Source organism: Pectinophora gossypiella, chromosome 18, assembly GCF_024362695.1.
Source record: "Pectinophora gossypiella chromosome 18, ilPecGoss1.1, whole genome shotgun sequence".
Taxonomy (NCBI): Eukaryota; Metazoa; Arthropoda; class Insecta; order Lepidoptera; family Gelechiidae; genus Pectinophora; species Pectinophora gossypiella.
The window spans coordinates 10,181,072-10,206,083 of record NC_065421.1 but is presented as its reverse complement, the minus strand read 5'-3'; the positions used below and the strand labels follow the sequence as shown (position 1 = coordinate 10,206,083).

Sequence of the window (25,012 nt, the reverse complement as noted above, 5' to 3'; positions counted from 1 at the left end):
AAGGACTGCGTATAATTGGCTTATTTCACGGCACTTACACAAAAAACGAAAGAAAAACCATAACGGTTTATGAAAGAAATGGCAGCCTGGTATTTGATGTTCTTCTGGCCAGTAAACCATTCCGAAGACGGAACACCCGCAAAGGGTTTTAAAAAAAAATTGCGGCAAGGAATGGTAATAAGGTCGCCCAAGTCGTGTATTCATGTGTTATGTCTGATTGTCGAAATTTAGTTCTGTGCAATAAAGTATATTTGATTTGATTTAACGGTGTTCACTGTTAAATAATAATAAACATTTCTTTCTTTCTTTCGTTGAACAAAACTTTTATATAAATAATTCAGAAATCTTATTTGATTACGCTTAAGATAAGTCGGTACTGAATCACGAAATGGTATAAGACAGTGTTACAGATTCTCTATGTTGTTATGAAAAAAAAATCTCATAAAAATTGTATTGTACTATACAGGGTGTTAGTGAAATCGTAACGAACACTTTGAGGGATGATCGCTCATGATTCTGAGTTGATATCAAGTAGAATTTTCCGTCGCAAAAGTATTGAACTGAAAATAATTAAAATAATGAAAAATAATTTAAAAACTAAAAAGTTATGAGTGTTTCGAGAGTAAATTCCACTTGATATACTATATAATCGTGGTCTGAATCATCCCCTTCAGTATTCTTTACGGTGTCACTTACACCGATCCGTACTTGTACGGGGTAGAATCATGGTCTGAATCATCCCTCAAAGTTTTCGTTACGATGTCACTAACAGCCTGTACATTGCGTTTGGTTAACCACTACAAAACCCTTTCTAAACACCTACTTATATAGCTCTTAAGTTCCTCGAATCTATTTCGCACGTAATCTCGTGTTCAGTGGTAAGTGTTCGAGTAATACCAAATGATTTCTAACTAACTATTTACTGAATAACAACCATTGGCACTTTAATAGTGTAGTTCTGTAAATAAATTGAGTTATTTCATAAGAACGTAGGTTTGTTCATGTTTTTTGAAATTGAAAAGAAATAATGTAGCGCCGGTTAATTTCCAGACACAATAGTTTAACAATGGCGTTTGAATTTTAAAAGAACATTCGGTCTTTCAGCTGTTCTATCGTGTTGTTGTTGACTGTTGAGAGCCGTGGTAGCCCAGTAGGTCGCAGGTTCGAATCCAGCACAGGCCTCACCAATGTTTCTAGAATTTATTTTCGAATTCATGTTTGGATCATAAATGATTATCACGTGCTCAGCGGTGAACGAAAACGAATATAAAAGAAAAAAACTAAATAATAATTTAAAATAAAATAAAAACAATAAATTAAAATATACAATAATAATATATATACAATAATAATATGTATATATGTGTGTGTCATAACAAAACAAATATATTTTATACTAGCTTTCGCCCGCGGCTTCGTTCGCGTTAAATTCGAGGTGACCCGGTTTCTAATGTACCAATTTTTAGCTTCCTACCATGAAAACTGCGAAAGTCCCATATAAAATTTCATCCCCTCTTTGAAGGGGTTGGGGACAGATATAAAAAAATATGCAAAATACGCACAAATAGTCCACATACCAATTTTTAGCTTTCTACCTTGAAAATTTCGAGTTGCTCCATACAAACTTCCACCCCCCCCATTTTAGGGAAGTGGGGGGTTAGAAAGAGACAAAAAGTAGCCTATATAACTCAGCATCCGTGCACCTACCTCCACTTAAAAAATCACGTCAATTGGTCGCAACACACACACACATTTATAATATTAGTATACATTATACGATGTATATGATAACTAACAGAACGCGATCTAAGTTTTCGCTTGATACCCTGTCTAGTGATTACTAAATCAATTCGAGCATAAAGGATCCACAAATAGTTAGCGGACGTGTACCAGGGTGCCAGTCCAGCTGCTAAATAATAACACAATTAACGATTCATCGCCTTTAAACGCTTCGCTCTTAGCACCGAGTGTCAACGTTGAGGCAGACACCGTTATTAATCATATATCTAATTTTACTCTAACAATAGCATAGAGTATTAGAGTGGTCGCTGATATAAACGAGGCACGGAGCTGGGGGTGTTCAAATAACTCAGTTTCAATCTTGTTTCAAAATAAGAATAAAGTTCAGGAATTCTTTATTGCACATATAACATATATTGCAGTAACAACTGGATTTAAAAATAAGCAGCCTTATTACTAAACAGCAATTCCTGCCAAGCAACCTTAAGTCGTAGTCGTCGTTCCTTTTGAGACGTAGGTGTAAGACGGGTCCCGGTTACTACTTACTGATATAAGTACATAGTCATTACATGAGTCATGTCAGGGGCCTACGGCGACTCAATAATAACCCTGACACCAGGGTAGATGGGGTTGGTAATCCACCTCACAACCCACACGATAGAAGAAGAAGAAGATTGCAAAGAGAACACTAAATCGAAAAATCCGCATCTCCTGTCCAGCACGGACAAGCGTGATAACCTTTACACATCATTGGGTCCATATCTTGTCCATGCGATTGATTTCGATCTACCCCTGCCAGTCGCCTGCGCCATTTTCCGAAATATTAAGTAACACGAAACATAACATAGCATCACGCCTGTATCTCCAAAGTGGTAGGCAGAGGTGTATAGTATATACAATATACTCACTCCTCGCATGTGTTGAAGTAATAGGAGGCTTATTGCCCTTGCCGGACGAGTAAATACTTCAAATTCAAAAATATCTTTATTCAGTAGGTAACATATTTACACTTTGAATCGTCAATTTTTACATCGAACGTCTCATCCGAGTAAAACTACTGCAGCTTCTCACAACCTGTATAGCCGGGGAAAAGAAGCTGCAAGAAAAACCTCGGCACAGGGCTCTAGATGTTTGTTTAAAAAAAATACAATTAGTATATACAATTAATATACAATTGAGTAATTTAACTGCCTAATATCAGTTCTCAGACAGTTAATCACTTGCATTCATATCTTCTAAATAATCACTAACTTTATAATAACCTTTTTTGTAAAGTTTCTGTTTAACTACTGTCTTAAAACAGCTGAAAGGCATATTCTGAATGTCAATGGGAATCTTATTGTAAAAACGTATACATTGCCCCTTAAAAGATTTAGTGATCTTATGTAATCGACTGACTTGTAAAGCAAGTTTATTGTAATTTCGGGTATTAAAATACAAATTTCTTTAAATTTATTTCTTAGTGACATCTTGGGTCCCAATTTGTAAATCGCCTAAGAAGTAATACTAGGAAGTACTAATATTTATCGGACCGATTAGTTGCCAGCCCTTAGCTGTTAAACTGATACATATCTAAGGACTTCTTGCTTTTATACTCCGCTGAGAATACAATCCAAATTCCAATACAACTTTGTCATCACAGAATGTAATGCACAATGCAGCAAACGTCAAAGCAATTATCGCGCTTTGAACTTACCTATCCATGCTCACAAATATTTCAATACCAACATAATCTAAAGCTCAATTCTGTCGTCTAACTCAGTGCTCACATCAAAAGATGTCACCAGAACCGTTCTGTGCTCTTTATTGAGCAATTAAATGTTAATTTCTGGCTGCATATGAACTATCGGATGTGAACTGCGAACTAAAACGACAGTGGATCGTAAACAAATGAGTGATTAAACTCAAAGTCAATAAAGAATATGAGTCTCTAGAGAAAAGTGTTCAGTTTGTGAGTTTTGACTTCAAATTGAAATAATAGGACTTTGTTATAGTACGTTTCAGTTAAACAGCCTCCGTGGTCTAGTGGTTAGAGCGTTAGGCTCACGATCTGGAAGTCCGGGTTCGATTCCCGATGGGGACATTGTCGAAATCACTTTGTGAGACTGTCGTTTCTTTGGTAAGGACTTTTCAAGCTTGAATCATCTGATTGTCCGAAAAAGTAAGACAATTCCGTGCTTCGGAGGGCACGTTAAGCCGTTGGTCCCGGCTATTAACCGTGAAAACACCTCCACCAACCCGCATTGGAGCAGCGTGGTAGAGTATGCTCTATACCTCCTCCGGTTGATTGAGGAGAGGCCTGTGCCCAGCAGTGGGACGTGTATAAGCTGTTTACGTACGGTCACGAGCATTAATATGTATACAAGTTGGTACCATGTCACATTAACTTTTTTGACAAATTGAATAGTAAGTCTCTTTAAATGTCAAATATGTTAGTACGACAGAGTCCTAAAGTGGGTACATTATATTGCTCATGACTGTATGTATGTATGGTACGTTTCAGTGCTGGACTGGTAGCGAATAAAAACTTAGAACTCTTGCTTGTCTTCCAGGGCATGTCGTAAAATCTGATCGAAGAATTGGGCCAGGCTGAGAGGAGACAGGCTGACCCCTTGTCATCATATCCATCGTAGAACTTTGTATCAACAGTGGCTGCAATTAATCTTTTGATTATTTACTTGTGGCTATGTCCTACCCGGAAGGGATTACAGACGCATTGATAGGAAAAAAGGGACGTTTTCTGAGTAGAGGTGAAATTGTCTTATTGCCCAAAGTTCCGCAATCGGAAACTTTAAGAGTAACACGCGTAAGGGTGTTACCAGACCAATGGTGAAATGGATTAGTCGATGTCGATAGTAGTCTATACCACACGAATAAATCGATGGTCGATCGGCGGCTTCGATCGATGGTGAAATGGATTAGTCGTCGTCGATAGTTTTTCCAAGATCGATTGGTTATTCGGTATCCGTCAATCAATTTAAGCTACTAAGCTTTAATGGTGATTGATATTGTCGACCCAATAAGAAATCCTTGCTCGACCGTGTCTAAAACTCTCAAACATCCGTCATTCATTACATAACTCACACCACAATGTACAAGTCCACAGCGCTGCACAGGAATTTACAACTTTCAAGAAACGCATGCGTCCCCAAGATCCCTATTAACCTGCGCGTATACTGCAACCAAACTGCTACAGATAAATTTAAATACTCAGACAATATTTTATGGCTTATTTTAGGTACGTTTTACGACGAGAGACGACTCAGATGAGTGTCTGGCTAGATTTTATGGGCGAGACTAGTTCAAGAAATACGACTGGATAGTTAACGAGTCGCACCAATGGCTCGAGCATGATCTTATTGTAAGTTTTCGTATTGTCCGGTCAGTAATTATACTTTAGATTGGTTGTAAATAGGCTAGTTACCAACTAGTCAAATCAGTTACTTTTAACTAAACGTCAAAACACAAAATAACTATGGAATCTGTATGAAAAAGCACACTATGACGTCATAGAAAAACGTGATATAAAAATGTCGGACTTATTACGTTTTTCTTGATTAAAATTCATAAATAAGTTAAATAGAAAAAAGAAAATGTTTTTCGGCAGTTTTACATCTGCCCTTATTTTGTAATCAAAATGTAATAATTTATCCTGAACCTGGTAAACGACCGACTTGACGAGACAGATGTTAGTGACTTTCCCCATGGCGCAATTCGATATCGCATCGATGTGCGATTTTAGGGTAATGTCGCCAGTATTAGAGCACTTGTAACAAAAAATTAACCATTGATAAAAGACGTCGTAACCTGTCATATTGACGTTTTGACTTTTCATAAAAAGTTTCTATATATTTAGGTTGTCATCTATCCATATTCAAAATATCACTTGTTTCGATATCGTATGAATTGTATCTCACTGTGGGGAAGGTCGCGTACGTCCATTTTTATTTTAGATGACTATTTGGACCCTCGTTTTTTATGTTTCAATCTAATAAGGTAGAAATAAAATTTATAATGTAGGTCCAAGAATTACCTAACGTGTAATAACTTACATTAAAAAAATATATATTATTAGGTACCTACTATTGGACATATTAATGGAACTCTTCCTTAATTATAAGCAAAATAATTGTACCTATCACGAAACTAGGATTAAGTAACTCTAAACCTAAAATACCTCTCAATAAAAGCCATCGAAGGCTAAAGCGGTAATATTGTAAATATCGCTATCGCACGCATTTGCACCGATTTAGTTTCAGCCGTCGGTCAATGACCTTTCCGTATGATTTTTTTTGGTTAAAGCAATTAAAGCGCTGCAAATGTACAGTATTGCTAGACGACAATAACCTGCGAATCGCTACAGCGGCTACAGAATGCCAATTGTGACGTTTACGCGCGAAAAGTTTTACGAGCCGCAGACGACGCGTCAAACCAAATAGTGTTGCCATTTGTGTTATGCAAATCACATCGATATTGTAATAATATCGAACATATTTTTGTACAGGTATTTCAGTAAGTAGACTTCATTCCTTTGCATATTTTTTTATTCTTATATGTTGTAAAGTTAATGTGCATTGCTTAAGGCCACAGATTAATTAACTAAGACGATATTCAGTACATTTGGCATAACTACAACTTTAACTGTAAAATTACTTTGAGTAGTTACATGAATTTGCAAGTAATTTAAAAACTCGTATAATACAACTAAAACTCGTAAGGCGGTGCCGCCTGCGACATAAATAAAATGTTGATCTAGTACACGTTTACGATAATATTCTGCAATTAAAAAGGCATCAACTATTCTAAGATTATTTTCGCAATTAAAACGCTAGAGACTACGCATTGCATCACCAAATGGAGAAAATAGAGAAATAGGTAGGTTATTTTATGTGTCTACGTCTGCTAAGTGCATCGTGAATAAAAGAATAATAATGAATGTTCCCTAATAAACTACATTATAATTTCCATGAGAGGCGATCACAAAGCCTAACACTAAATAAAAAATAAAACATATTAATAATACTGTTTAAACACAGTCGAGAGTCAAACCGAGAGACATTTTGCATAACCGCTAGATTTTTACAATTACTTTAGATCAATTTAATGAGGCTTTATAAAAAATAAATCGTCTTTTAAATCAATTTCCTCATCGATACCAGTGTGATCAGTGTCACATCACTCAGAGGTTCCGTTTTACGACCGTCTCGTCCCCGTGTTCCATTTTTAAATGGGTCTTGGCTTGTGGTAGGTCGTCAGATATGTTATTGTAAGCTTTTCGTTTTTGGCTAATTTGCAATTTTATTTGCAACGAAAAAGCTGTAACGAGCCAATCAGTCCTGTAATGTTGTGGTTGGAATTCGCAGTCGCTTGTTCGAGTCGTTCGGTGGATCCCATACACTCGGAACTCTTGTTCTGCTCCGAACTCTTATACCAACCACTCTAATGGTGAGTTTATCTGAAGAACGCGAAATTTCAAATATGTAATTTTGATTAGCCGGTCCGATATGTTCTCTTCTCTCTTTCATCCCTTTAGACTTTGGCAATTCGGCCGTAAGGAGTAAGCGAGATTTATCCAATTTTTTGAGTGGTATCTAAGCAAGAAAAAATATTAGGATCTACTGTTTTAGTTGGTATCAATTCCAATCGCTAGTTACGATATTTATTATCATGAGGACCTTTTATTGTTAGACCATGTACTACACGTGGCTCAGGCTTTCCACATTAACCCAATCGCGTCGAACGAGGGAATCAATACAAAACTAATAAAAAAGGGAATTGTTTTAAAATTTCCCGGCACTATGCTAGCGTCGGGGGCTATAAAAGCTAGCTGTCCCTTTCTGACATGGGTTTATGGGCGTGGAAATGTGAGATAGCGATAGTTGCGCCGGTAGTTTTATGAGGCAAACATCTAGAAACTTGGTGCCCGACTGGCCAGGCTAAAGTGTTCAGACGTGACAATATCAAGATACGTTTTATTGAAGAACACACATTTATAAACACACGGCCCTTATCCTTATTTGGTTGGGTAGAGCCGCAAGTAGGTTCTCAAAGACTCAAATCACAAAGATAGAGATTTTAATTCTGTTCGTTAGCGTCAATGAATGCGATAACCTTACATCAAGTTAGGTCACAACAAACCTGGATTAAATATTTCCATATTATTTCGGCCTTGCTATTACGAATGGCCTATAGCAAACAATAAAGGCCGCTGCATACTAGTCCATACTATTAAACATAACGTCTAGTTGAGTACAATTAGGGGTCATATTTCAATAAAGTTTTACAATAGCATCAACGCGTTAGGTCTCTCAGTTCAAAAGCCAGTGATGTGACATTCATTAGCACAGTGATCGATTCTGTTCTGATCGATTCTGTTCTATCTAACAATAACACTTTTATTCTGACGAAAATGGGCGAATTTCGGAAATATATTTCCGTAGGAAGACCACACGTCACGAATGCACGGACGGGACGGTAACGTGGCACCTATTACTAAACCACGTCCCGTCCACGTTTAGAAGGCGTTAGCGTCGTCCCGTATGCAGCGTCCTTTAATATACAATGTGTTAATATGAAATTAGTCAGCCGAAATGGATTTAACGTGTTAGTTTCAAATACAAAGTCAATCAATATTTTGATTGAATTGGTTCATTTTGAGGCCTTCAATCTTTGAATAACACAGACAGTAATTTGTAGGTATCTAAATGTTGATTGTAAATATAGCCTCTGGTTTTAAATTAGTGTACCTTTTGAAGCGTTGAGTTACTTTTATGCAGATTTTGCCTAAAGAAAGATGAAACCAGGCAATTCATCTAAAAAAGTAATATTGTAATTTGACATTAGCGCATATAAAATTAAGTGCACAATGCAACAAATGTCGAATAGCAATATTGCTTTTTTAGATGAATTGCTTTGATGTGGCTCTTTTAACCCAGTATACACGTGAGTTGCTGTGAGACTCTTATTATACGCAGTAGGAACTGAGCATATTACTTATTATAATGGGCTCCCAGGATGTTAGAGATTCCTCCTAAAACCTTGAATCAAGAGGATTGTTCTGGAGGACTTTAGACCTTGTCTCTTTCATTATAATAGTAAAATACGTTAACTAACTACTCAACCATAACTAATTGCCAGTGACACAGAAATCGTACTTGGCGAGTAGCAGTTCAAATGCATTCCGTCGACAATAGCTCTTAAATATCGGTTGAATGAAAGCAGTTTTAACTAAAGCTTATAATTAAAGCTTTATAACGTAAGACTTTTAAGTATGCGATAGCATAAATCTTTTATAGCCGCGCGATAAAAAATATTTCCAGTTACCTAGATATATTTTTAATTTTATTCACATCGCATTTTATTATTCTATGAAATTAGCGAGCATACATTGTTAAATCTTTACGTTAGGGAAGGTGTCACACGAGATAACCGGTTAACAAAACAAATTGGAACTTCACACCCTCGATTGTTTTTATTCAATTCCAAATTCCTGTATGTCATTAACTACTTGTCCAAAATTCAACTTCTTGTGGTCTAAAACTTTAAAAGGTCTTAGCGACTTTCCTCACATCAATGTGAAACGCGATTCGCGCGATATCGAAACAATTGACGATTTTAATTTAGAGTAGATGACAACATTGCAGACGTAGATATAATAAATAAAGCATCTTTATTTCAAATAAGGAAATAACTCATAATGTGTTCATAAATATGTTAACCTGTTTTTAATATAGTACAGCTAAAACTTTATAATACATTTAGGCGCATATCCACAAGTATGTATTATGTATTTTTTATAAAAAATCAAAATGTGTCTACGTATTTTTTTTTATTTCATGTTGGACGTCATCAAAAATGGTCAAATGTCAAACACTTATAAAGAGTAATAATTCTTTATTGCATGTGGTCCTAAACTGGCACCCTTACCCTAATATCGCAGATCGATGCGATATCGAATCGCGTTATGAGGAAGGTCACTTACAAACACTACGACGGACAAAAACAAGTGCCATTAATGGTAACAAACTGTCACTACATTGAGAGGTAACAAGGTTTTTTATATGATAATGTAAGGCGAGAAATGGTTTGTTTTTTTTTTATCTTTAGTCTTTGTTTTAAGTTAACATTTTGTGCAATTTTTGTAACACTATAATAAGACATAAAAATACAATAAAAAAATAAATGTAGATATTATATAAACATAACTTAACATAAGCTCGCGGATATATCCCGATTGGGGTAGTAAGTGGTACTTTAATATGTATACACTTCGAAACCATGTCACATTAACTTTTTTGACAAATTAAACCGTAAGTCTCATTAAATGTCAAATATGATAGTGCGACAACCCTGTCGCAACCCTCTAAAGTGGGTACATGATATTGCTCATGAAATGACTGTACATCCATCGCAAGATGAACTAAGTACCTACGCCTCATCGAGCTTTCTGTTAGACTAACGAGATCGGTGGTGAGCCGTATTGGAGTCTATAAGGGCCGAGCCAACTGTGTGCGTGTGTGTGTGTGTGTGTGTGTGTGTGTGTGTGTGTGTATGTGTGTGTGTGTATGTGTGTGTGTGTGTATTGGGAAGATTTTTTTGATGCGCAACCAACAAGACACCAGGTTTCAACCACATAAGTACCTATTTTTGTTAGTGGCCGTGGTGGCCTAGTGTCCTAGGGATATCGTGGCTGATTTTATAAACTGACGTATCTGTAATATTTTGCTAAAAAATATGTCTTATTGACAATAACAAAAGGTGCAATCAGATTTGCCAAAAAAATCATATACCTACGTCAGTTAGCGTTCTATAAGACTTTTTTTCTTTACTTTCACTCCAGTAGAGAAACTACACTTATTTTTTATAGCGTCTGCGTACCCATTATTCTTTACAAGTCCCTTTAAAGTAAACATAGTGAAGTGTAGTAAAGTTAAGTGAAGTGCCCATAAGGTATATTGCACACCGTTGATGCTAAAGTTATGTTATGAGTAATTTTAAAGAAGCTACACGAACTTCCTTACAAGAAGCTAGGCTCTGTAAAATAAAAAAAAATTGAGAACCTTATGATGACTTCACAAAGAAACGTCGTATTTCCGAATACAAAATGCTCATTAGATTTGCCGTAATCAGATTTTGAATTCAGAACTAGATGGTACTTGATTTTTGTTTTGTTTTAATTCTAGTGTGAGCAAAACCATAAAAAATAGGTAAGTGTTTCGTTCTGAATTTAAATTCTGATACACAATAAATCGAATAATGAAATTCTTATTACTAAATAAATACACGTAAAACTAACTAAAAACATTTTCTTTTTTCTATTTAACTTATTAATGAATTTTAATGAAAGAAAACGTAAGAATATGTCCGACATTTTGTCACGTATTTCTATGACGTCACAGTATGCTTTTTCCTACAATTTCCATAGTAATTTCGTGTTTTGACGTTTAGTAAAAAGTAACACAATTGACTAGTTAGAAACTAGCCTATTGCGCAAGCCGCGCGAAGCAAAAACCAAAGAAAAAGAAATCTAATAATTGATGAACATGGAAATTAGAATTCGTTTCGACGAGGGACATTGAAAAAAGTAGCACTATGTGACCCGTACTAATGTCGTCACTGGAAAGGCAAAATTACGTAAGCGTCAAAATATCCTAAAATAGTAGTCCATGTTATGATTTTATGTATTGCAAGACATTGAAAACGAAAATTTAACGTACTATTCCGTTAACGTCATCTAAATTAGAAAAATGGATAAAAAGTTACGATAAAAAGACGAAACAGACTTCAAATGGATTTTTCTCAAAATGGCCTTTTGGCGCTTTCGTAATTTTACCTTGTTATGTAATCATATCTACATTTGTTTTTTCATGCGTTGCCGACGTTATTCAAGACGATACATAAATAAGCCGTCAACGTCATTAATATTTCTTTAGCATTCTAAAAAAATTACACAATATTAAGGCATTAAGATTCCGTCCTTTTTATTATTATGGAAAAAATGTCCGTCTCAGTAATACTAACATCTCCGCTCAACCTTGGGAAACGTTCAGAAAACATTATAATATCGCAGTTAGAAGGCATAGATAAAAAGAAAACCCATTTCCACCTACAAACAGCCGGTCACTTTAACAGGCTGTAAGGATATCACCCCGCGATTGTACCTGTTTATCGCCACTAATACGAACCGAAAGTGCTTCTAACCCGTCTATTTTATTATTATCGCGCGAAAGAGTTTATAACCCGTCATAGTACGCGTTTCCGATTGATAGCGTCGTTTCTGAGAGCCGACAAGCAGACTGCCCTGATAGGATATGTCTTGCTTGGGAGAAATTCCTTAACACTTTTAAGGACAGAACGTCTGCAGGCGGTGTCCCGATTGCCTGCTACGGTCGATTATTTTTTTCAAATACAATCTTCTCAGACACCCTGAGCCGCGGTGCCGAACAGTGCACCTTCAGGCATGTTGTCTTAAATTTTGTACCGGCCGAGAGCCCTCAATGCTCCCCATTTGCACAGCCAAGTAATTAATGCCATATGCGTCAGAAAAAAAAAGATGTCCCGATTCCAAGAGTCTTACCTACTACAAGTGACCGTGGAAGTGTTAAGTGCGCGCAAGTGTCTATTTTAGTAGTTTTTCTTTTTTTTACATGTCTATTTTGAGCTCTTTGTCAGACACTATTTGCTTGAAATTCAAGTCTGTCAGCACCTTAAAACCAAAAATAAAAAGAATAATAAATGAAATAGTACTTACTTCCCGCGGCGCAGGTTCGCATCGCTACAAGTGCGCGGGCGGCGGGGATGATCTCTGCGTGGTAAGCGGCAGAGGCAACAGGTGTGACGCGTACTCGGGCGCGATGACGTAGCGGGGTGAGCAGCACACCGAGTACGTCCCTTTGCGCGCTTGCAGCTCCAGGAGCGAGCACAGCGACCGCTCGTACATCCGCCACTGGTGGACCACCCAATGTGCTGCAAGGAAGAAGGGTTTAAGTCGTCGAGAAGTGATACAGGAAATCGGTCTTTAAGGTCGTAAGGTCCATTACCTTTAAAAATCGAAAACCCTTAAACTACTGTGTCTAGAAATCTGGACCTTACGAGGTTAAGTCGTTAGAGAATTGAATGAAAGCATAAAGAAACTAGACCATATCATCGCCTTGTAGCGAAACCACGTAAGCGTTTTTTTGAAAATAAAATTAAAAACATTCTGATACGATTTTCTTCAACAAAATTTCATTACAGGTAAAAATTAAAACCACAAATTATTGCCTGGGTTGAATTGAAACAAGCTTGTCTATTGTGTGGTTTTATTAAGGCGCTTATGTGGGTTTCATTATAAAGCCAAGATATACAGTCTATACATTTAGATGTTCAAGTTACAGGTGAATCGCTTATGCTTCAAAGTTTACAGTGGAAAAAATATTTAAGCGCAATTCGCTGAACATAATCATTTGCTAGACGTTTTAAAACATGGAAATACATTACCAAATACATCACAAGCTTTAATAATTATAACTTGTTTATGTTAACTTTTGTTACCTTGGAATTAAATTGTAACAAACCGCAATAAAGACATAACATAACATAACAAATACTTTATTGCACAAACAGGAAAAAACAAAATACAAAACAAAAGAGAAATAGAATTAGTACAATAGGCGGCCTTATTGCTAAGTAGCAATCTCTTCCAGGCAACCTTTATGTATAGGAGATATTGAATAAGACCTTTTTTTAAGAGACTTATTGTAGAAATGTCGCAGATGGCATTAACTACTTGGCCGGACAAATGGAGAGCGCTGAGGGCTCTAACCCGGTACCAAATTTAAAACGACAGGACTGAGGGTGCCCAGTTGGTCTCGACTCTAGGTTCAGGGCGTCTTATATCTTAAAAAAAAAAACAGAAGACCCTAGTGACCATCGGGCTATCGCTATCGAGAGATAAGCGTTGAATAAGGGAAAGACTACTCAATGAGCACATACGAATAATAATCATCATCATTAATTTTAGAGCCACGCTCTTGTCGGTGTAGCATTGTCCATGCTACTTTTTTAGGGAAGAATAGGGCAGTGGTTTCCCTCTTGCCCTCCGCCCAACGAACGAATAATAATAGGATAGAAAAAAATAGAAATTGTTTATTGTAAAAGGACGTCACACGCATAAACAAAACAATAACATCACTTAAAATTTTGACAAAACAATTACAAACTAGCATAGAGGATGAGGAAATTACTACTATTCAGGTTTGTTACAATTACTCAGAAATTGACAGTCCATTGAATTAGCTACTTAACAATACATAAACGATAAACGGACATAATAAATTCCTGGACACAATTATTGATAAAACAGTTTTTAATATACAATAACCAACTATATAGCTTTATACCTATATGTATTCACATTAATTACGTTGATTGGAACAATTTCGATAACCTATAATGGTTTTTGGATTTATTTGTACATAATTTGTTATAGACTTTCTATATAGACTGGGGGTGTCCGGTATAGAGTGGTCCGGAGGTTCCGGGTTGAAATCCCGGTGGGGACATATCACAAAAATAGCTTTGTGATCCCTATTTGTTTTAGGATAGTGCAGGCTGATGAAGCAACCTCCATTTTGTTATTGATTTTTACGTTATTTTTTTCACTTTGGCATTTTATTTTTATGTTGTGTTACTTTCTTCCCATCAGCTGCTTGATTTCATTTCTCTAATTTTATGTAAAGCTATCGAAGGATTTTCCGTCGTTTTTATTTGGTTGCCACCATAGTACCCAACGTCACAGTTGAGAGAAACTTAATTTGAACAAAACTAAAACACATAATTTGTATCTTATGACAGCAATCTCGCAAAGGAATATAGCACATCTTTCCATTACTTTACAGCCTATTCTTAAATATAAGACACCTGACACTACAATAACATTGTAACTTGGTATATTGAACTTTACGCTTGTAAACTTTATGCAATTTTATAACTTATCCTATGGAAATAGAGACAGATACGACAATAATAATTCTATAATCCAATGACTCCTGAAACGTGATAGTACAGGCAGTGGTTTTATTTTTAATCCGTCAATGCAAAACAAAACTAGCCTACCGATCAGGGGTTCTCAACCTTTTTAGGACAAGGGGGGTTAAAAAGCAATATTACCTACAATTTGACATTCGTGCGTACATAAGTAAATAGTAATAATGCTTTCTTAGATTTCCAGCTTCAATGTGACATATTTAGCCCACCAGGGAATGAACTTCAATCCCTTACTTTTAGCCAAGCCCGCTTAAATCTTTGGCGGCGGAAGTGTTCTCCCACCCCTTTTATCGCGCCATCGGAGGGTCTTCCGCCTGGAAGTAATCTAGCGTGGCCCACATGGAAGTCTTTAAATAGGCTCCGGACACAGGTTGGCCGCTGCAAGGATAATCTCTGCAGGTGGGGATACCTGGTTGATGGTTGCGATGATTGCGAGTGTGGAGTATCACCACAAACTATGGCTCACCTTTTGTGCTGTCCTAAGTGCCCTAACACCTGCACTATTGAAGACCTGTACGAAGCCACTGACAATGCCGTAAGCGTGGCCAATTATTGGTCAGCAAAAATTTAGCTTCGATCGCCATCGACTCGCAAAGAAGAAGAAGTTAAAGGACACTTGCCCATCCTGCGCTTCAATAAGCAGAATTCTCTCACCGTACGGTTGTTTGCCAGAAATATCTGTTTAGCAAAAAGACCGCCCTTATGTTCCCCGATTGTAACTGTAGGTACTACATGTCGTTATATGTGCAATACTGCAGATGATCGGGCCGTCAGTGCGTTGAATTAGTGAATACTTACTGTTACTATTAATATTTTTTATGATTTTGGTTTGTTTTTCTTTTTTTAATGATTTTTGATCTTAGTGTTCTTTTTTGTGTATTGATTTCCGTGTGGTTTCTGTCCTGTGTTCAATGTAATGTACCTGTCTGTCTGGGTCTGTGGTGTCCGGGAGTTATAAATGTTTGTTAAAGAACGTCTAGGGCCCTGTGCCAAGGTTTTTCTTGCAGCTTCTTTTCCCCGGCTATACAGGTTGTGAGAAGCTGCTGTAGTTTTAGGCGGATGAGACGTTCGTTATGTAAAAAAATACGATTCAAAGTGTAACTATGTTACCTACTGAATAAAGATATTTTTGAATCTGAATTTGTTTCGTTCTTTCTCGCTTTCAATAAAGTTAAGTGTAGGTGAAACAAAAAACAGAAATGTAAAATAACTTTGTTTTGTGGACCTAGATATAATTACCGAGGACAACCGGTTGCAAACCCCTGGTAGCGACCGAAAACGTTGGTAATGCGACAGTCCTAGATCCGACATCGAATCCCCACCCCAGAATAATTCCAAAACATTATTACGAATATAAGGAAGTGTACAGCCATAAAATAGTCAAGCGAATAGCAACAGGCATAGAATACAATGTTGCATGCATAAACTTCTAACGTGTGCTATCAAACTATTTTTATTATCTACCCACACACCAAAAGGACTTTTTGAGTGAAGAAATTGTAGCTTTAAACCAAAGAGAGTAAAGTGGGATGTCTATTGTAGATAGGAGCGTCGCTTAGTGCGTTTTGTTTTGTCAATATTAGTTGCATTTGTGTGATAGTGTCAATGGTAGATTGCCAAGTAAACTGCACTTATATACGTACCACGTGTCACTTTTATATCTACATGTATTGCTAACTGTCGACCGGTTTAATCAGACCTCCGTGATTACTCGGCATGCCCTCAATTTGTTCTATTAAAGTTCACACGAGGGCGGAACGGAAGGTCAAGTGAAATGAGTCGCTTTTCCACGCGATACGAAGATAGAAAATACATGTCGATATCGTTTTATTGCTGTATAATTAATATGACATAATGATAAAGTGGCTTCCGTTCGCATGCATATGAATAGTTCAATTAATTTTATAATTACTTCCAGTTGTGATAGCGTCCTTGAGAAATATGGTGTCTAAGTACTCTTGGTAACAGGCTCGCCCCTTATCTTCTTCTATCGTGTGGGTCGTGAGGTGGATTACCAACCCCATCAACCCCCCTACACAGAGCCCCCTATTACAGAGGACTTAAACATAGCTGGCGAAGGATGTACTCTTGTACACCCTAAATAATAAACATACATAAACTCACGCCCATTTCCCACCCGGGTACGCAGAGACTATAGAATTCCATTTGCTTCGATCCTGACACACTTGTCTTGCTTCCTCCACATTCATCAATCGCTTCATACACGCACGTCGGATCGATCGTTAGATCGTAAATAATAAAAAATCAAAATAATCTTTTATTTATTTATAAAGTACACCCACTGGACTGGACTGGTATTGGAGATGTTCTTAGAAAAGGTTTAGTACGATCTACTCTGAATCAGCGTGTGTGTATGAAACGATTGATGAATGAGGACGAAGCAAGAGAAGTGTGTCAGGATCAAAGGAAATTGAATTCCATAGTCACTGCTTACCCCGGTGGGAAATAGGCATGAGTTAATGTATGTAAAGTGCAGCCACTTCATATATTTTAAAACCTCTGCCTACACCTTCGAGGATATAAGCGTGATACTATGTATGTACTTAAGACATCTATCCATCTATCGTGTGGGTTATGAGGTGGAGTACCAACCCCATCAACCCTGGTATCAGGGTTACTATTGAGCCGCCAAGGGCCCCTGACATGGCTCACGTAACGACTACTTACTTACATCAGTAAGTAGTAAGCGGGACCAACGGCTTAACGTGCCTTCCAAAGCACGGATCATCTTACTTTCGGACAATCAGGTGATTAGCCTGTAATATCCTAACCAAACTAGGAATCACAAAGTAATTTTTGTGATATGTCCCCAACAGGAATCGAACTCAGGACCTCCGGATCGTAAGCCTAACGCTCAATCACTGGACCACGGAAGTCGTTAAGAGATTGTGGGCAAAGCATAATCCGCTAAGAACCACAGGCGTGAGTATGTGTGAAAAAATCTTGAAAAAAAAACATTTGCGTGAGAAATTGCAATCATAGTAAATGAAGTCAAAGTAACGACTGTTTAAGTCGTTAATTATCCAAATCAGCATATCACCACGCAAAGAAAATCAAAGAAACATGAATATATGCATAAACGTAGGCGCGTAATTAATTAAGAAAAATGGTCAATAATTAAACAAAGTTACCTTGATTTAAACATATGTAATATGTACAATTAACGTAAATACGTTGTAATTATTCACATTTATATTACATTAACATACCCACTGCTTGCGTACTTACCTCTTTGCTGAACTGGGAGGGAATGAAATATATAGAACGGTTTCAGCTCCCATACATGTCGTAAAAATCCAGATGGATCTTGTTCATTCTTAAAATGACTACTTAATTCATAAAGTTACCCATACAGTCACCATATCATATCAAATTAAGAAACGCGCATTTCCTCTATGTCTCCGAAGGTGAATCTATACAGGGTCTTAGTGATATCGGAAAGAATACCGAGGGGAATGATTAAGAGCACGATTCTGAGTTAATATCAAGTGGAATTAGTTGAATCAGCACCAATGCTTGGAGCTCGGGATAATTGTAGAAACAATATTATCTTAAACATTTTTCTTTGAACATTTAATTTCTCGACATCATTCATAATAGTATGAAACTAAATCATTCATCGATCAATAAGTTTCATACCTAACTAAGTAAACTAACCTCTTTGTTATTTAGAATGTAACATGATCAACAATGACCAGTTCTGTTCAACTTATCAAGTTAACTTTCATGTTAATGTCTCGAGGACTCATTCAAAACAATCCATTCACTGTTAAAGATTAATATTATCACATAATTTTATTACAATTATAAGAAATTAAAAAGTGAGATAGCTACTTTGTCATACGGTACGTTCATAAATTGTTTTATATTTGTTTGACCTGTGGCCTTGTGTGCTCAGATGATAAGAGTATTCAACTCTCATTCTAAAGGAGAGTACGATTCTAAGGTTCCTGCGCCTTAAGACGACGATAAACAAATGTAACGGCCTCCGTGGTATAGTGGTTGAGCGTTGTGCTCACGATCCGGAGGTCCCGGGTTCGAATCCCGGTGGGGACAAATCACAAAAATCACTTTGTGATCCCTAGTTTGGTTAGGACATTACAGGCTGATCACCTGATTTTCCAAAAAGTAAAAAGATCCGTGCTTCGGAAGGCACTTTAAGCCGTTGGTCCTTATTACTTACTAATGTAAGTACGTGGTCGTTACATGTGTCATTTCAGGGGCCTGTGGCGGCTCAGTAATAACCCTGACGCCAGGGTTGACGGGGTTGGTAATTCATGTCACAATCCACACGATAGAAAAAGAAAAACAAATTTTAATAGTTTTTTTTTAAACTTTATTTGGGAGTTTTTGTCCTACAGGACATGGCAACTCCATAACTCTTACTTTTTACACTGCTTATAATATTTATAGTGGTTATTGCTGAGAAGCAATAACCAAATGTAGATATTTGTTTAAAGCAGACGACTTCATATACTACAAATAACAATTAAAATTCGCAACCCTTTTAACACGTTATTTACAACCGACAAACATGTCGATTGACGTGAGCAAGTGTACTTAAACAATTTTAGGCATTGTAAAGTTTTGGCACACCAAAAGCAGTAGCAGTGACAGGAAAAAATAGTGAAGTAACATTAGGAAATAAGTCACACATACCCATGTACCTACATAAGCTTACGACAGTATCCCAATTGGGGTAGTCAGAGGTACATCCTCTAATCTCATCATTTTCATGAACTAAGTACTCACACCTCACCGAGTTATCTGTTAGACCAACGTGTTAGGTGGTCAGCCGTATCGCCGTCTATAATGGTCGAGTCAACTGTGTTAGTGAAAACTGCACTTAAGATAAATTAATAACTCATTGGTGCATGTTCGGTACCGAGGTTTGAACCGGCGCTTCCCCTTTGAGAAGCAAGCCGATGAACCACAGGACCACAGTGACTTCTTCAGTCAGGAAGCTATAAATAAATCGACGTTTGCGTACGATTTGCATTTCAGCCTCGTTTAAACCACTTGTCAAAATCTGTCAAAGTGACTTCACTGTTTTAAGTAAGTGCTCTACTTGTATTTGAGTCGACAATTTTATCGCAATTGGGGTGCTGCTCTGCTTCTAAAATGCCAAGTAAGAGCCCTCAGCTCCCCATTTGACAGGTGACGTAGTGAACGCCAAATACGGCAAATCTACTTAGAAAAAGCTTCTAAACTGCTTTTGGTGTGGCAAAGAATTTATTCCCTTTGAACGCTTCACGTCGAACTCACGGGGCATGATATAAATATCATTACTAGCCAATAATAGAGAGTTGCATAAAAGTGCAACGCTCCCGATATAATTGGAAGCAGGCCAAGTAGATACACGATTATCCTAATGACATTGTATAGAAATATGTAACAGTATATAATAATACCTACACGAGTTCCGTGTAGAAAGTAAATGTTAAAATAATATTTGGTAGGAGTTGGACTGAAAGGGTTACTGGGAAGTATTAGTAAAAAAGTAAGGGAAAAAGGCAAATATTGAACTAAGTACTCACACCTCACCGAGTTATCTATTAGACCAACGTGTTAGGTGGTCAGCCGTATCGCCGTCTATAATGGTCGAGTCAACTGTGTTAGTGAAAACTGCACTTAAGATAAATTAATAACTCATTGATGCATGTTCGGGACCGGGATTTGAACCGGCGCTCCCCTTTGAGAAGGACGCCGGTGGACCACAGAACCACAGTGACTTCTTCAGTCAGTAAACTATGGTGAGGACAGAATAGGCAAGATGATTAGACACTTAATAAGACACGACGAACTTAAATAAGTGATGATGTAGAGTTTTTACGGACAGTTTTATACTTATTTTCAATATATTTCGTAGAGGAGTCTAATCCTATGGGTAAACTATCGGTAGTATTGCTTCTGTTTATTGCAAGAACAATCGACTAGAAATTGAGTCGAATCCTATCGACAGTAGAATCAGAATAATTTATTCAACGTAATTATCATAGACAAACTTATTGAAGGTCAATTTAACATTTTTGAATTTACGTCATTTCGCAAGGTGTTACGGCTGAGGACAAGAAAAAACAAGAAACTTCAACAGCAACACATATTTTAAATCAATGTAGGTATACATTACAAGCCATTTAATAACTAGAGAAACACAATTAATACCAGGCATTTTTATAATTTAAGTAATCATTAATCTTGTAATAAGCTTTTTTACATAAAATTTTTCCCTTGTCCAGGGATATGGGGGAAGATCTCAATGGTTGCAGAGGCGAAGATGGGAGCCATCGGTATGGCAATGCAGGACGGAAGGGGCAAGTCACAGGGACTGTAACCTGGAACCTGACAGAGGGCAGCAGTAACAGTCAGTACTATTCAGAGTCGGAGGACAGGAGTCCTAGTATGGCTTTGTAATAGACTACTCTGGGCGCCATCCCCCTTGCGTGAGACTGAGTACTGCGGGGCGGAAGGCAAGAGGGAAACCACTGCCCTATTTTTCCCTAAAAAAGTAGCATGGAGAATGATGCACCGACAAGAGCGTGACTCTTAAATTGATGATGATGATGACATAAAATTTATTTTCTGAATAATTCAAAATAATGTCTGGTATTTTATTATAAAAACGAATACATAACCCCAAAAGATATGAATTTAATTTACTTAGCCTAGAATTATGGATAGCAATTTTATTTTTGTTCCTTGTATTGTATATGTATGTCTTTCACAGTTTCTCGGAAGGAGTATAGATGATTTTGAAGGTCAACTATAGATAGTTCTGTAACAGTAGTGCGTCTGTCAGTCTAAGCATGCGCTAAGACGCTTGTCAATTGACATGCGACAGTAATTCAGTATAAAATCGAAAGGAAGCGGCAAGATAATTAAACACAAAGTAAACCTAAGTTCAAAGGGCGTTCAGTAATCGTATACAGTGCAGTGTGTGAAACTAAACAATGGATGTGCATCATTACAGTTGGTCTGCCTAAATATTTTTCAGTCCGCTACTTTAAAATACCTTCTCTGGTTGATTGAGGGGAGGCCTGTACCCAACTGGTAAATATAGAAAAGAATATGTTTATTTCAGAAAAACTTAATTTCAATTACGTATAAAATGTAGCCACTGTATAAATTGCTGTTTAGCAATAAGGCCGCCTACTTATTTTTATTCGTATTTATACTTGGAAAGACATGGGGGAGGCCTTTCCTCAGCAGAGGGATCATACAGGCTAACAATAATAATAATGTCTGTACATGTCCTGTGTATGTGAATGACCTGGTGGGCTGGTGCCCAGGATGAGACTTGCACAGGACCGGAAAGGATGGCGTGAAAGAGAGGAGGCCTATACCCAGTAGTGGGTGGATTCAGGCTGAGTAGATAGATAGATATGTCCTGTGTATATGTTTCGTGCAATAAAGAATTATTGATTGGTTGATAAAGTTACATAACCTCGTAAGACTCTAAACAAAATACCTACACAATACTGTTTCTGCTTACAATACGCATTAAAGTAATAAATATGTAAATAACAAAATATCTAACATGGGACTTTCTTTATAATTTGACGTTGGAAACTTTAAGTTGACAGGCTGACACGTGTAACAGGTACAATGTAAAATTATAAACTCTAGGAAGTAACAGAGACAAGGTAAAGGTTACATGCAATTGTTACTAATTAATCAAATAAATGCAATTTAAACATTCATTGCATAGTGGTGAAAGTACGAGTTACACAATCGCGATATTTTCCGTAATCTACATTTCTTATATTTAAAGGAGGTAAAGGCTAAAAATGTATCTATCTTTCTATTTGCGATGATTTATAAGCGATGATTTCCCTCAATCAGCGCTTAGCGCTATCGACCCATTAGGGTTGATTAATTCTTTCAAATATTTTTCCTCTCAGACGACGCCCTGAGCCGAGGTTCGCGCCCAACTGGGCACCCTCAGGCCTGTTGTCTCAAACGTTGTACCGGGTGAGAGCCTTCAGCGCTCCCCATTTGTCCGACCAAGTAGTTAATGCCATCTGCGGCAGTAACTCACGTCAAAAAAGTTGTATTAATCTGTGGGTAAAGTTTTTTTAAAGCTTTACCCACAGATTAATACCAACTTGATACCTCCGCGTTCCCGAGAAAAAGGACAGACAGATGGACGGATAAAAAATGATCCTATAAGGGTTCCGTTTTTCTTTTTCAGGTTCGGAACCTTAACATGTTGAACGCCATGGCGGATACCATGTATCCGAAGACATTTCCCTGGGGCCACACCAAAAATGTGAGAATTGACCAAAAATCGTAGACTTTTTTTGCGAATATTGTTTGGAAATAACTAAAACATATTAAACCGCTTCAGGAAAAAGCGATTTACTTACTCATTATTTTCAAAAATATCAAATGGCAGACACAAGTGTCCGTCGCGGCTGCGAGAATGATCAACCGTCTTTACATACGACGGCACCATGGTTTTAATCTGGCGTTCAACGTATTAAAAAGAGGGCTGCTTTATACCTAGGTAATATAAACTATACGCCTAAGCACCACCACGCGTTTTCTTACCTGAACCTATCTAGACTCTAATTGTCTCTGTTCTTCTAATCCTGTTATCCCCTGTTGGGATGGAGGGCTCTAATAACAGATTTCCACTCCTCGCATCCTCTGTAACTTGCTCCCATGACCTGCTGAGAGTTTTTAACTCTCCAGGGTTCTCGCCGGGGTTTGCGTTCTCTAGACTCGACTCAAGACTCCAATAGTGACTCAATTGAAATAATTATCGTAATGCGTACCTAGCAGATAATTTGTACCAGTCATTGGCGGTTATGTCAATTAATTGGTTCATTATGTAGTCGTATTCATTATGCGTCGGGTTAGTTTATTATAGACTACAATTCCTGAACAACTTAGTCGTTCTGCAGGTCTTGAAAATAGAAGAGATAGTTTTATAAGTTCTTGGGAAACGCTACCATATGATAAATCGATATTAATAATAAAAATGTGAAAGGAAAATCTGTCCGTTACATTTATATGCCTAAACCGTTGGACCGATTTGTCTGTAAATTAGACAGTTCGGAAGCCAGTGACGGACTTACCCTACTTACTGTCATATTGGTGCTAATTCCTGTAAATACCATCTAATTTTATTTTAAGTTATATCTGTCATTTTCTTATCCGCCGAAAAGGAAAGGGACGGGTAATCGACAAGCATAAAATTTATGGAACACACGTCAATTTTAAGCACAAATCTAAACCAACCGTCTAAAAATTTTACATCCGTCAATAACCCGATACAGTTAAGTAGACAGCACGTCAAACGGATTGCGTACCAGCGACGTACCTTTTGATTCGCCCGGGTTCTTCATTCATTCACTCATTCTTCCTAAAATTAAGAGCTGTGAATCATCCGTCCCTTTCCTTTTCGACGGATATGAAAATGACGGATATAACTTTAAATAAAATTAGGTGGTGTCTGCAGGAATCGGGGCCATTGTGTATTATGTTCTGTGCAAAAGTATATTTGATTTGATTTTTGTATTTGAAGGCTTAAGCAAATGTGTGTGTTACTCCACTTTACTCGAGTTATGTTTAAGACCAGTGTAATAGGGGACGAGCCCATTGCCTTAACCGGATACAAATCCTGGAATGATTTCCAGGATTATTCACTGGCTTCCGAACTGTCTAATTTACAGACAAATCCCCAACACAATGTCAACAATGTCCCCAATGTTTTGAATCATCCATAAATAATTGATATCACGATCACGTGATCGTTGATATCACGATCACGTGATCGTGATATCAATTATTTATGGATGATTCAAAACATTGGGGACATTGTCGAATTCACTTTGTGAGACTGTCCTTTGTTCGGTAAGGACTTTTCAGGCTTGAATCACCTGATTGTCCGAAAAAGATGGTTCCGTGCTTCGGAGGGCAAACCGTTGGTCCCGGCTATTAGCCGTAAAAACAACCCGCGTGGTGCGTGGCGCGTGGTGGAGTATGCTCTATACCCCCTCCGATCGATTGAGGGGAGGCCTGTGCTCAGCAGTGGGACGTATATAGGCTGTTTATGTTATGTATGTTATGATTCAATTCTCAGACGACGCCCTGAGCCGAGGTTCGCGCCCAACTGGGCACCCTCAGGCCTGTTGTCTTAAACGTTGTACCGGGTGAGAGCCTTCAGCGCTCCCCATTTGTCCGGCCAAGTAGTTAATGCCATCTGCGGCAAATCTACAAT

At 37.6% G+C, this 25,012-nt stretch overlaps 1 protein-coding gene across 1 annotated transcript in view; it reads right to left on the bottom strand.

Moving 5' to 3' along the window:
* Positions 1-25,012, bottom strand: part of LOC126375085 (protein doublesex) — a 202,500-nt gene that overhangs the window by 48,977 nt on the left and 128,511 nt on the right. The window contains 1 exon segment of the mRNA XM_050021928.1: positions 12,491-12,705. The gene's annotated coding sequence lies outside the window, so the exon portion shown is untranslated.